Raw genomic sequence first — 14,431 nt, 5'->3', positions numbered from 1 at the left:
CCTGTATCCAGAGTTAACACTGAATTTTTCTAACTATAGAAATGCCTATGCAGATTTTCATTTCTCCTTTCCATGTGCAACTGTTTACCCCATTTACACAGTAAAGTTAAAAAATTAGCAAAAGCAGAATTGAAAACGATCTCAACAAAAACACTTCAGTCGTTAAAATTGAGAGGGTTTTAGGATTAACTCTGGCTCTGGTAAACAGCTGCAGTCACCCTGAGGGGTAGAACATAGCATCGATAATGACTCAGAAGACACAGAAGCAGAGACTAGTCCTCATTGGTTTGTGTCACCAAGAGAATACTTGGATTCTATTCAAAGGGAACATTTGCCAGTTTTGAGCTGATTGGAATAGATAGCTAGACATGAAGAAGATTTATTAATCAGTTGCTATGTACTGAACAGGGAAAAGTTAAGTTTCCCCTTGGACCACTCACTGTATCTATGACTTATTTGATAATTGTTATATTTTTTAAAAATCTAAATGTTTTGATTACCAGGATAGTGGTTTCCAATGAGACACTTTTTCAACAAGCTTGGTACCAATACAAAGTGAGATGAGATGGTCAAACATGAAAAGTTTGAAATTCAGCTGTTAAAATGTATACTGGGTAAATGTTTACTATACTGCATGTTCATTTTTTTTTTTTTCCGAACCTCTGAGTCTCCTTAATGCTTCACTGAGACAATTAATTCTCTTTGGAAAACAGGACATGGGTAATTAAACAAGTGAGAGAAACTAGTTTATTCAACTGTCTGGAGATTCAAAGAGCCAACTGCATTTAAAAGGAGTAAATCACATTCAGTTGACACCATGCGGAATCACAGATTCACTGAAACTGTAAGCATATTAATTCTATGGAAAATACAACTTAATTAACTGAAACTAGCTTCTTGATGAAAAGAGAATTAACTTTTCTGATTGCTTATAGCATATGGTATTTGCTTGCTTTGTGTTATTTGGAACTATACCCACTCATACCGTTAGCCTGCGAGCAACTCAGGACAGGAATTATGTTCTTTATACTGCACACGAATCAATTGTAAAGTTCTGTGCATGCCCGCTGGGGCTCTATAAATGATTGTAAACTCTTTGGGGCAGGGACTGACACCTTCTCTAGGTTTTCTCTTCACCCAGTACAATGGGGCCCAGTCTGGCTGGCTTGTAGATGCTACTCTAATATTAATGTTTGACAGGTTTTTTTATACCCATCATACATACTCCTACACCAAAGCAGATCTAACTGAACATCTAGCTTTATTTGCAGCATCATGCCCTGGGAATTAAAAAGAAGCATTGCCTGCTTGCTCTGGACAGACTACTTGTCTAAGCATGCTCTGCCAAGGAAGAAAGATTTTTTTTTTAATTTCTAAACGTGATAAGAAGCTTAAAGAAGCTTCCTCTTACTGTTAATCATAAATAGTTCCATGTCATGCAATTATTATGTAAATCCTTTAAATTTTACCATTTTATACTTATTTTATTTTACTATTTTTGTTTTTATTTATTAGCTGTGAATAAATGCTATTGTTTGATGGCTTATTTGTTTGTTAAGGTTAGTCTCAGTTATGTGTGGAATGTTTCTGTGCTCTTTGTTGCTTGGGGCAGCCAGTGCCTAACTTTATAATTATCTCATTTTTGGAAAAAAGTTTCTTGGATCACTTTTAAAAATCCGTTACATAGCAATCAGTGAAATACAATCAGATATACATACTCATTTTAACCCCACTGCATCTGCAAATGTGGTTGAAAGTAAAAGATTCTTTCTATAGCAACAAGTTTATATTCAGTTTTTCATTTGTTCTAAAAATCTAAGGGCCAAATTCCACGCTGTATATATTCACTTTTTGTTGCAAGTTGAGTGAGTGCGATTCTGAAATTCTCCATTTATCTTAGAATCCACCTGATTTTGGCACCTTTTAAAACACTACCACTTTCTGCTCTGCCTCTTGATCATGTGTGTGTTAATGGCTCCCCAGAAAGATAAAGGATATGTTTTGACTAACTCTGGACAAATGATAGCGAATGATAAAATGTTTCCTAAGGGAGCATCTATCTCTAGAGGCTTTTGAACCAATTCCAAATGCATATATAACTGCTGTCTTTTAACTGGATAATTTACACTTTTGACTCACTTCAGTAAAAGAATGTGTATTTAGGGCCAAATTTTCAAAGGCATTTGCCTATTCATTTCTATTTGTGCATGCAGACTGGGTGCTTAGTTGTGCAGTCAGTTGTTTTGCTTACACAAATAACTGTTTACATGCTCAAATGCAGATTTGTTTACATAAATGACTGCATGCGCAAATATTGTGTGCGGTTAAAAAAAATAGCCTTCTAACTATGTGCACCAGTACCCCAGAAATTTATGTTTGGGGTTTAATTGTGCTTTTACACATAAAATCATCACTCCTTATTAATAACTCCACATAATATCTCTAAAAGTCTTGCCATAGTTCCTTATATCTTTGAAACTGCTCCACTAATTGTTTGTTTCAACAATAAGGCCCTGATTCAATAAAACACCTAAATGCACGCTTAACTTCAATGAGACTTAAGTACATGCTTAAAGTTAAACATGTTAAAGTGTTTATGTGCTTTGCTGAATTAATTATCTAGGTCTGATGAACTATTCTCCATTTTCCCTAACTTTTTAAATAACACACTGTGGGGGAAACACATCACAATGGAAATTGCTTATAGAGAATGCAGCAATAAAGATTGTCAGGTATATTTTATGGCCAAGTTTCTTTTGTCCTCAAAGCAGACCCGAGTGAGGGATAAGAAATTCAAACACATGCTGTGCTCTGTATCTTGCATTTCCATAGTTGTTAGGGAAATGAGGATCCTATTGATCTGCAGGTTTCTTAGTTCTCCAAAAATGAAATCTGTGACATTTATCTCTCTAGGAAAATTTATGTGTTGGCCTTTGAATGTTATTTGACAGGACAAATATTTATGCTTAATAGAACTGACCAACTTATTAACTGTGAATCACATTATTCAGAGAATAATCAATGTGCGGTTGGAACTCCAGAGTCCCAAGAGCTATTTCTAAAAACATTAAGTCTAGGGAAAATCCTGGATGTGGTTTCTAGGACATTTGTCCTGATTTCAAACTGGGATGGATGGATAGATAGGTAGATATTGTAGAGAAGCATTACACGGATTAGCCATTAGCTAGTGTTCTTTAAGGTCTTCTGTGTGACACCCAGGCACAGTCCTGAGCAAGCAGCTGTGAGAAGTCACACTAGCCTGGACAAGGGATTATGACTCCTTGAGACACAGTCCCTTCCCTAGCATCTCAGAGCGCTCACTGGAGGACTGAATATTTTACACCATTCTGTTCCTATAGGACAGCAGGCAATGCTGAGGGGAGTGGAGGGTAGGCCAGGCCATCATCCTGCCTCCTTCCTAACAGTGTTGGGGAAAAATTAGAGCACCTTAGGTACTAGGGTTGTCAACTCTATAATCGCTGAAAACTGAACACCCCTGCCTCGCCTCTACTTCCGAGGCCCCGCCTTCTGCCCTGCTTCTTCCTCCGAGACTCCGCCCCGTCTGCCACCCCACCCCCACATTGCTCGCTCCCCCATCCTCTGGGACTCACCTGCTGCCTGCAGAGCCAGGCTTGGAGGAGCTGACATGGAGCCTGCCTGCCTGCCCAATTAAGGTACAACAGGGGTCAGTCCCTAGAACCAGGGTCTGGGGTGGGGAAATTAGGGCATGGGGGGTAGTCCCTGGAGCAAGGGGGCGGGGTGTAGAAATCAGGGCACAGTGGGGTAGGGAGACAGTTACTGATTTTAAGACCCTGAATTCAGGGAGTGTAACGTTACCATCACCAGATGCTCTTATACATAGTTTTTCATTTGCCCTTTTTAAGAACTTCAAAAGCAAGTGAATGAAACAGAAAATCGCAAGGCCTTGTAGGATTGCAGCCATTGTATGGAGCGTAGATATCTATTGCCAAGGAGGCTACAGACTGTGACAGCAGCAGGGCTCAAGTCACACTGAAATGCTGCAGAACATGGTTCTGGCACTCTGGGGGGAAGAGGGAGCGTTCCAGAGTGTGGTTTTTTAGTACTCACCCATTGGATCCCACTCTCTATGCCCATGCTCTAGAGAACAAGGCAGGAAGTTAATTCCAGACAAACGCATCTTGTATTTCAGCTCCATACACGCAGCCAAGAGCTCAGCCTAAAGAGGCTGCAATCACTAAGCTAAGGGCACCTGAAAATAACAGTGAGTTTAAAAAAAGACCAGGGGCAGCTACTTGCCATGACAGGGTTAGATCTGCCTTGCAGAATTTGGACCACACTGAGAAACCTCCCAGAGATACTCCTTCCGCCTCCCCATGACAGCACCTACTTTGCAGTCAGGTCCAGGAGCCAGCCAGTTTTCTCCCTCAGGCCGGGGGGAAGGGGAAGGGGAAGGGCAGCTACTAAAAGCCGCTCTGACCTCCTCCAAGCTCCAGCAGCAGCTTCTGGCACCCCAGTGGCAGACACCAGTTACTGCAAATAACCCGACTGCCTGCTTCCCTTTTTGACCGGATATTCCAGTTGAAAACCGGCCACCTGGCAACCCTATAGGTACGTAGCGGGGATAGTTCCTAAGCTCCCACAATTGCAGGAGCTGCAGCTATTCCTAGCCCTCATATATGATGCACTGGGAGGAAGGGAGGGAACACTCTTTGCACTTCATCACTCTGTGCACCCACCCAAAGGCAAAGGACCGTGGCCTAAATAATTACACAGGTTTGGGGAGGGAGAGTGAAAAGGGGAGGGGAGCAAGGCCTGCAGAAAGCTAGAGACATTGAAAGTTTTCTCTCCCCAGCCCCTGCAGATCACATGACTAGAAAGAGAGATTGTTTGATTTTAAACTTATACAGTGTTTTTGTTACTGCTTTTTAAACTGACAAGGGTGCAAAATGATTTAGAGGGAGAGTCTGTTTCCAACTGTGGGAAGCAGTTCTTCAGTACAAATCTATTTCCACCTCCTGCCTCCCACCCCCACCTAGTGAGGGTCCCTTGGCAGCAGAATTGATGTGGTTTTTGCAGCACAAGAGTTGGAGTGTAGGGGCTGGACGGATGGGGCCTATATGGGGAGGAGGGGCACGGAGCTCTGTTCCATACATACAAAGGCTGAGCAAATGGTGGGGGATACACACGCCAGTGAAGAGTGGGCTTCTGCTATATAGATCCTCCTGTCCAAACCTTGCCATTGGTTGGGTGCCATGGAATGCTTCTCTTTGGGGGCCTGATCCAAAGGATGGTAAGATTCCCATATACTTCAGTGGACTTTGGATCAGGCTGTAACAGGCTATGTTCTTACACAACATCATACAGGTGTTGCCATATTTGGGGTCGGGAAGGAATTTTCCCCCAGGGTAGATTGGCAAAGGCTCTGGGGATTTTTCACCTTCCTCTGCAGCATGGGGCACGGCTCACTCGCTGGTGGATTCTCTGTACCTTGAAGTTTTTAAACCATGATCCGAGGACTTTAATAATTCAGTCATAGGTAAGAAGTTTATTACAGGAGTGGGTGGGTGAGGTTCTGTGGCCTGCCTTGTGCAGGAGATCGGACTAGATGATCGATTGGTCCTTTCTGACCTTAGAGTCTATGAGGTGGCAGGGAATGGGCAGAAAAAGGAAAGGTAGAGCCATGGCTGAAGGATTTGCTTCTCGACAGATCCTCCCATTCTCATCTCCCTTCGCCTTCACTCCTCTGTGCTGGAGAGAAGCACATAAGGGATCTCCAAGATTACCGCAGCCATTGGACTGCAACTGCTCTGCAGTCTGAAGGTGAGGATTCCTTGCCCACTGCCACACAACTACTTAGCGCCTGACCTAGGCATTCAAGGTGGTATTGGGCATTGGGCCCTATGTTCGTGGTTCAACCTAAGATCTTATACAGAATATTGCTGAACTCCAAAAAGTTGCAAAGAAATAGCTTAATAGCAGCTATGTCCAGGTGGAGAAGTGAATGATCTGGAGGGAACTGGACTCTCATATAATAGTCATGAGAAAAAAGTGTGCACACTGGACCAAAATTATCCATGTGATCAGTGTGAGCTAAAGTTCTGATTTAACCTTCCAGACTACCTTTCATTCTTCTACATTCTGATTCTTTAATATTGTCCACATCATCCTCATTTTAAAACGTGTGTGTGTATATATATATCTTGGATACACAGATATTATTGTGTAAATGGAGTAGTAACTTCACACCTACAGTTCAAGACTGGTTCATTGCATTGCTGAAATTTTCTTGTGTACATATAATTTATAAAATACAAAATAAACTATAAGAATGAGGTCTAATTTGGGGAAACTTCTACGATCATATTAAAATACATAGGAATAACTGCCTCACTTATATTGATAAACTTCTCTAAAATCATAATATTTTGAAGCTTAGGATAACAAATATCAGGTGCTTATTGTATGAATGGGAACTATTTGTTTTTTAAAGAGCCAAATCCTGAGGTCTTAAGGTTTTACTCATTCATTATGCCAGCAAATTTCTGTTGATTTCAGTAAAAAAGGAGAAAAGTACTCAGGATTTGCCTATATATATTTAATTAGCTTTGCAGAAATGCTAAAACCCAGAATCTATTCATATGGTCTAGGCACCCTTGACATAACTTAAAAATGCATTACAAATAACACCCTGAAAGTACAGCATTCCAGTTCAGTATAATCCACCATCAGCAAACCAGGAATCTTAAAAAGCTCAAATCTTCCTTCCCCAGCACCCCCTACCAACAATTTTCCAGTATTACAGTTATCACTCCTCCACCTATCACACCCATTTTAAATGCCTATGGAAAACAATGAGCTTTGTTAAGTGCCCTGAAGATCATCGGATTTGGGCTATTTTGGGCTAAGGGGGTGCAAATTCTAATGCTATGGAACCCTGACAAAGGACACCTGGTCAGCAGTTCCTTCTCATTTATACCAGTGGTACTCCAGCTGATTTTGCTAAAATGATTTTACTAGACATGAAAAGCAAAGGGAAAAAAAAAGTAAAGTTTCCATGAGAGAGTGCACAGCATGTGTCTGTGTCCACTGAAAGAGGCTGGAGCAAGAATGAAAATAAACTGGCATCTGAACTCTGCACACAGTTCATAGAAATTTAAAGAAAACAAAAGGCAAGACAGTTTAATTTGCCTCCCTCATTATCATCCACTGCCAGGCTACCATGCACTTTAGTAGTATTGCTGAAGTGTACAACTTGTGTGCCTAAATAAGAGCCTGGTTTTCAGCTTCAGTCTTGTTTATTAGACCCCTAGTTCAACAGAGTAGTTAAGCATATGCTTAACTTTAATGTAACTTGAATTTTAGTGTGATTTGAGTACCTAACTCCCTTAGGCTCTTTTGAAAATCTCAGCTTTAAACTTTAGGCACCCAAGTCTGAACATTTTGGCTTAAATGACTTGCTTGGGAGACACTGGGCTAGTGAACAGAAGACCTGAGCCTAGCAGACAGCATACCAGAGTTCCAGTTTTTGTTCCCACACTATCTGGCTGTATGACCTAGACATATCATTCAATCTCTCTGTGCCTCCAATTCCATGTCCTGTAGCAGATCTATGAAGTCTAGCTAAATGATGTCTATAAAAGGCTAAAAAAGGGTACGGTATTATTAAGGCAGTCAGTGACAGAGGTGACACTCAGATTCAAGATTTCCTGTCTCCTAGGTCTATGGCTGTACTTAATTCCAGAGGCCACTATTACCTACTCTCTAAGCGCTTCAGGTCAGAAGGAGGTGGGGGGGGGGGTTGTTTGGTTTAGTTAAAAATGTTATTTTAATAATTTTGTAAACAGATTGACAAAACTATTTGGCACAATGGATTATGAAATTCTTTTAAATCGTTTCAAATTCACAAATGTTTTGTTAACTTTTGACAAGCATAACCATGTGTTGTTAATATTTGTCCCGCTCTCGTAAAAATCCACTTACTAGTCATGCTTAAGCATTGATTTTTTTTTTAACTCAGTTGTCAGTGAGGATGAGCCTACAGCACATTTTTAAAACATGGGGTCTCAGGTAAAATAATCTGTATCCACCACATTGTACAGAGAAATCTTGCTTGTACCCTTCTAACAGCAATCACATTTACTTCAGCAAGGTTCTGTTTCAGTGGGGAATGGGCCTTGTGATCAAATGAGAGAAAAGGAGCAACAGTTTCTATGACTAGAAACAGATCAAATCATGGGACAGGCTTTATTACTGGTTAAAACTATTTCCGCTCACTGCCACCCCCTAATTTAAGAATAGATTGCATAATATGGTTCCTGAAATTAAAATAACTATTTACCATCATAGACTGCTTTACTTAAAGTGGAAAAAACATAAGATAAAAAACAGTACAAAGATGATACACCTAACATTATGCTCATGTTTTAAATCCCAGGCTGTGCAATGATTTCTATTGTTGTATTAAGTTTAAAATAACCCACGTATTCAATGAAGACCTAATTTATTATTCAGAATTTGTTTATGGGGGTTATTCTATGATGCACTAAAACAACTACAGGGTTTGTTAGAGCAATTCTGTTCATACTAGGATAGTGGTTACCACCTAACTGCTGTAATGGAAATGCACAACATTTTCAAAGTGTAATGGAAATGCACAACATTTACAAAATAAATAATTATGAATCTTTAGCCTAAAAATGCAATTCCTTTATGTGTTTCTTTCTTGTAAAGAAAAATCTACATTTCAAAGGAATATTTTCTTACATATGGAAATGCTTATTTTCTAGTTACTGAAGATGTGCCAGGAAGTATTAGAGACTATCATGTTCAGAGTTTTAGAAGCAAATTGCTTCTGCATACACTTTATCTACCAGTCAGCTTTATGATGTTCTTTACCTGTCTGTCATAACTTCATCAGTTTTTCCCCCAATGCATCTAAAATGTAAGAAATGTAGCAGAGCATCTTCACATGTGTGTGCATTTAGCCATGCTGATTTGGCTAGCATGTAAACATAATCAGCAGGTTTCTGTGCATGAAACCCAATTATTAAATGTTTCCTTAATGAAAAGCCACTTTTGAAATGAAATACTTGTGTCAGCATGAAAACAGAGATTATAGAGAGCACATATCAAAGGACAAATAACAGAAGGGATTATACACCTTTAAAAATGAATTTCAGATGTACTGTATTATATTAAATTATATCACAGCAGTGCTGGGAGGACCACCTTAGCTGTGGAGGATTTGGCTTTTCCAGTATAAACATTGACTTTTAAACATCTCAGCAGCATTTTAAAATCATCACAGTGAGGTGAAACACACGTGTTGTCAACCAGATGGGAAATTTCATATACATTTTTTAAACCAGTTAATCCTTTTTATTTTTCTTTACAGAGAAGAAAAAAGCTAACATTAGGAATCAGGACATACTTTTAAGAGCTTTTTTTGTATCAAATTTCACACACACACAGAAGGTGGTTTTTTATTTTTATTTTATTTTATTTTTAAGAAAGCAGTAATTTTGGCAGTCAATTCTTAATCTGGACTAAGCCATTCTGGTATTTTGACTGCCAGGATATGAAAGTTTGAAAAGCAGCTCCTGAGATTACATGGGTTGTTATCAGTGAGAATTTTAACTGATTAAGGACTGCAGTCTTTAATGGCCTACAGTCATTGCTTTGATGAAGTTTTTTATCGACACTGTGTTGTTACCATTCACTCAGTCTGGGGCTGAGGAAAGGAAAACAGCTTTTATCTCTGTATCCGTTTGTCATTTCTGTTGTATTCCTAATAAGTTTTGTTACTTGTTTTTGGTTGCCTGTAACTACAGAGTTAACTTCAGTTTTGTTTATCTTATCAGCATAATGCAAATAAGATTGCTGCTACATGCCTTCAAGGAAATCATAGGAAGATAAAAAATAAATCCTAACTGCAAATAATGCATCTGGCCAACCAGCAAGGGGCGCACTAAAACCCACAGCAAAAGAGGAAAGACTGTAGAGAACTATTGAAGTCAGCCTGTCAGTGTGGCAAGAGGCTTCCTTTAGATTAAAAGAAAAATAAAGCTAATGCAAATTGTTCAGGAAAACTGACCTCACAGACAGAATTGAGGGTTGCATGGTTAGAAAATGAAATACGTTATTAAAAAAATTCCTTGGTAGCTTAAAAATATAATGCATTTGGTTGAAGTTCACACTTACATTTTTAAGAACAGGCTTTGGCATAATTCATAACACCAAAATCTTTGATGTTTCATTCAAAAGAAAGCACACTTTAAAATAGCAGGAGCCCAGAATTGCAGACATGAACTTAGAGAATTTCACTTTAGGGAACCTATTCAGAAAATATTTTTGCACCATTTTAGAGTCAGTAAACCCAAAACTTCTGCCTGAAAAGCACAGCTCTTGGATTTTAATAGAAAACTGCATTCCCAAGCCATTGTTTTTAACTACATGGCCTCATTTGAATTACTCTGAAGTGAATAGGTGAAATGTAGCCGGAGGCAGGCAGAAAATCAGATATTTCCCACTCCAGCTGAAATTGCACATATTTGCAAAGAGAATATGTGGGAAGTTTTAGAAAAATACCACCACATCAAACTCCTCTGCTATAGCAGGGACAGCTTTGCTGTATCCCCATCCCCAAATTGCCACCTTCAAGGTTTGAACAAAACTGCTGATTTTGATGGCAGTAACTGGCTGATACACCGATAACAAAAAAGACACAGTTAACTCGGAAGGATATTGGGCAATGTTAAACAGGCCAGGCCAAATGCATCCCTGCCATAACTTCAGTGGAAGCCAACTGAGTTACATCAGGGATAGCTTTAGTCCAGTAATCCAAAAAAGATCAGAAGTGAAAAAAATGCTGCATAGATTTCTCTTTAAAATACACAACATAAAATGGCTGTGTTTGAGCAATAAAATAGGAGAGGTTGCCTATCACATCATGTTGTGCTGTTAGACACAAGGCTGAGTGCCACAGCCACCTAAAAGAAGATGATAGCTCAATATGAGCTGACCTCAAGCAATCCAGCAGTTCTGTTCCATTCACATTAGCACACAACTATATGGATAAACTTCTGATTGAAGTTAATGGGCCTACTCACAAGCTTAAGTTAAGTATGTGTATAAGTGCTTTCAGGATCAGGGTCTAATGCTACCATCCCTAAACATGACATGATAGAAGTGCCTTGCTATGATCAGAACTCTATGATGAAGATTTGTTAGGAAAAAAAGAAGAGTGTGGAAAAAAAAGGATTTATTACGTTTTTAAAATATCTTCACAACACTAAAAATAGTTACAAGAAGAAATTTGAAAGATTCCTTTAAAATGCAAAACTTGGACCAGTTAATTCATCTTGATTTACATTTTTCCAGCTGCCTTGCATCTGAGAATGAGTATGCCCTGCTCCATGCCATTTTTCATCTCTCCTTCCTACATCTCCTATTCACCACCCTTTGTTGACTTCCCCTCCTTCCTAGATCTTTACGTTCCATAGTGATGTTCATAATCCTGATCACTACTTCTCTTCGGAGAAGGAAGATGGTCCCCGGATTAGTGTGTTCGTCTGGGACTTGGAAGAAGGGGGTTGAGTTCCCTGCTCTGTCACAGACTCTCTTTGTGACTTTGGACAAGTCAGTCTTTCATTTCCTTGTCTATAAAATAGGGATAATAGCACTTCCCTGGTGTGAGAATATGTTTGTTAAAGACTGTGAGGTTCTCAGATACTACAGTATTGGGGGCATAAAAGTACCTAGATAAACAGATTCTCTTTTTTTAAAACAACCTGGGTTTGAGAAGTAATGGCTACTCAGGCCACAGTTCCCAGCAGCTCCCGGCTTTGCTTCAGTTATGGTCAGTAAGGCTCCCCTTTGTAATGAGGGAAAGAGGTGATAGGGTTGTTGTTCTTACTTCGCCCAGTGCAGAATAGAGGAGACACTTATTATTATTATTTATATATAACAATTTACAAAGATTATAAGAAGGCAGGCCAGAGGCCTCAAGGACATTTACCCTAGGGCAGGAGGGGGCAAACTTTTTGGCCTGAGAGCCACATCTGGGTATAGAAATTGTATGGTGGGCCATTAATGCTCTGGGAGCAGCTCCAGTCAGGGCGCCGCTGGGCCCACGTGGTGGGAGAAGGGTGGGGAAGCGGCAAGGCCGGGAGGGGGAGTGACACTGTGCTCCAGCCACAGCGCTGCTGGGCCCATGTTGTGGGAGAGGGGTGCGGGGAAGGTGCAGGGCTGGGAGAGGGAGTGGCCGCAGTGGCTCCGCACAGCTTGTTCTGCAAACTTTCCTCAGTGGAGCTCGCAGACCACTGGTTGAGCTGGAGGTCCTGATGAAAAGCCATATGCGGCCCGCAGGCCGTAGTTTGCCCATCCCTGCCTTAGGGCCCTGATCTTGCCATTTACAAGACTGCACAGGGCCCCATAGAAGAAAGTGGAGCTGCACTAGTGTAAAACCAGAGTAAATGAAACCAGAATACAGCCCCTTGGACCAAATGCTGTGCTCGTTCCCCCAGGAGGTAGAGCACAGGAGTCAGAGCCCAGGAGTGGGGCAAAGGGGGCTTTCAATCACATGTATGCCTTAGAGATTCTGAGCTTCTCTGGAGACCTCTGTGTCTCCTGCTGGTGTAAATTAGAACCACTCCAGGGATGGCTCTAATTTATGGCAGATTTGCAGCCCAGAATAGCCAGCGTGCAGAGCATTCCAATCACTCTCATTCCTGCTGAAAATTTTCCAATACAGAATTTTTGGTGAACATTTTCCATTTTTAGATCCCCTCTAACTGGGGGAATTCCACCCTGGTGCCATTCTGCTCCCTTTACTGGGCTGGTGTGACATAAAGAGGCCATAGTGGGGACTAGAATCTTGCCTCTTGTCTTTGTATTTGCCTGTAAATTACCATGCTCAGCTATATCTTTCGTCTGATAGATAGTTATAATAGTGTTGTGTCTGGATATTACTGTGGCTACTGACCCTCAGAACACAGGATTTCTTAATGCTGCTTTCACAACATTTAATTTAGCATATTAAAACCAAAACTATAAAAACAAGAATCAAGTTGCATTTCCATTACATTTACTTGGGCTTTCCTTAATGTTGTAATTCAATACTGGGTCCTTTTGATGAAAAATAAATGAATCACCCTGTTGCAATAATAATTCCATGGGAATCCCACAAAAAGCACAGAACACTTTCTTTGCATAATTTACTTTTTCCTCTGACTCATTATAGCACTTTTCTTTGGTACCTAACTGAAATCCAACACCTCTCGTTACACACCCTGGGAGTATATAACTCCTAAAGAAGGTTACCAGAGTATTTACACATTAAACATGTGTATTCGTTAAAAACAATGTCTGAGGCCAGAAATAACTTATGCACTGACAACTTACAAGGGGTGTTTTGAACTCCTATTTTTCTTTTATTCACAAAAATGTCTTCTTGTTACCATAGAAACTGACACATTTCTCAAAGAAACACACCAATATACTCCTGTGTTTTTTGTTTTCCTTCCCCCCAGAGTACCTGGAGGTACATCTGGGATCCTGTTGAGTTAACAAATTGCAAAAGGAGTGATACAGAGATAAGTGTCAGTTTACTGTCAGCAAGCCCAAAAATATGTAAGCAAATAAATCTGGCAAAATCCACTCAGCAGAGTTAATCTGAAGTTCAAACTAAAACCTCAGTCATGCTTTTCATGGGCAGATTGCTGTGCCCACATGGGCTGCTGTCAGAATTGGGGCCCCTCTGTCCCCACAATTAGCATTGTAACAGGATGACTTAATATAAAGAAGAAGATTTTCTGAAATACTCTAATTGGAGGACAGGTTATAATTATTCATAATAGGCAAGGTCAATAGTGCACATCGCCATTTTTAATTATGATGCTCAAACTTTACATTATCCTTTTCTGAGTTCCCTTCTGATTTTGTTCCACCTTCTAAATTCTACCATCACAGCTGCACTGCATTATGGAAGGAAATGGTTGTAACCACGTGAGGTAGTTAAATCAGTCGCACCCTTATCTTTGTATTATTTTTGTGGATTTTCTTAACAGTAAAACATTGCACAAATTGAGATTGAAGAGACCAAAGTGAGGGGTGGAGCACAGTGCTCCCTAAGAGAGGTTCTGGGTACTTTACACAATAGGAGGAATGCAATCCAAAGTACAAGTTATTGCTATGCTGCTATGTAGAAGTAGAAGTTAAAAGGTGAAAATGCCCAGTTTAAGTATGAAACAAGTAGCTGTAATTTAAGGTTTAAACCTAGGCTTTGTCTTTTTGGTTCCTACCTATAGGTCCTTAGGTCACAAGATCTTTAAATGGATAAAAAAAATTACCACCTTGGATGCCCAATAACCTTTTCTTATAATTACCTGATTCCTTTAATTAAACACTGGGTGTGGAAATTTTTTGGGTGGATTTTACATTTAAAGCACCT

At 40.0% G+C, this 14,431-nt stretch overlaps 1 long non-coding RNA gene across 2 annotated transcripts in view; it reads left to right on the top strand.

Annotated features, from left to right (window-relative positions):
- The first annotated feature begins 3,626 nt into the window (after positions 1-3,626).
- Positions 3,627-14,431, top strand: part of LOC137146255 (uncharacterized) — a 35,954-nt gene continuing 25,149 nt past the window's right edge. Inside the window, exons 1-3 of one of the 2 annotated variants that reach the window (XR_010917876.1) lie at positions 3,627-3,674; positions 4,470-4,590; positions 5,690-5,802. This is a non-coding gene — a long non-coding RNA (uncharacterized lncRNA). The remainder of the gene's footprint in view (positions 3,675-4,469; positions 4,591-5,689; positions 5,803-14,431) is intronic. The other variant, XR_010917875.1, reaches the window with a different exon arrangement.

The sequence above is a fragment of the Emydura macquarii genome, unplaced genomic scaffold, assembly GCF_026122565.2.
Source record: "Emydura macquarii macquarii isolate MOO-44397 ecotype Brisbane River unplaced genomic scaffold, CSIRO-AGI_Emac_v2 contig_431, whole genome shotgun sequence".
Lineage (NCBI taxonomy): Eukaryota > Metazoa > Chordata > Testudines > Chelidae > Emydura > Emydura macquarii.
Note: the sequence above shows the minus strand (reverse complement) of the source record. Positions and strands in the feature narration are given on the sequence as shown.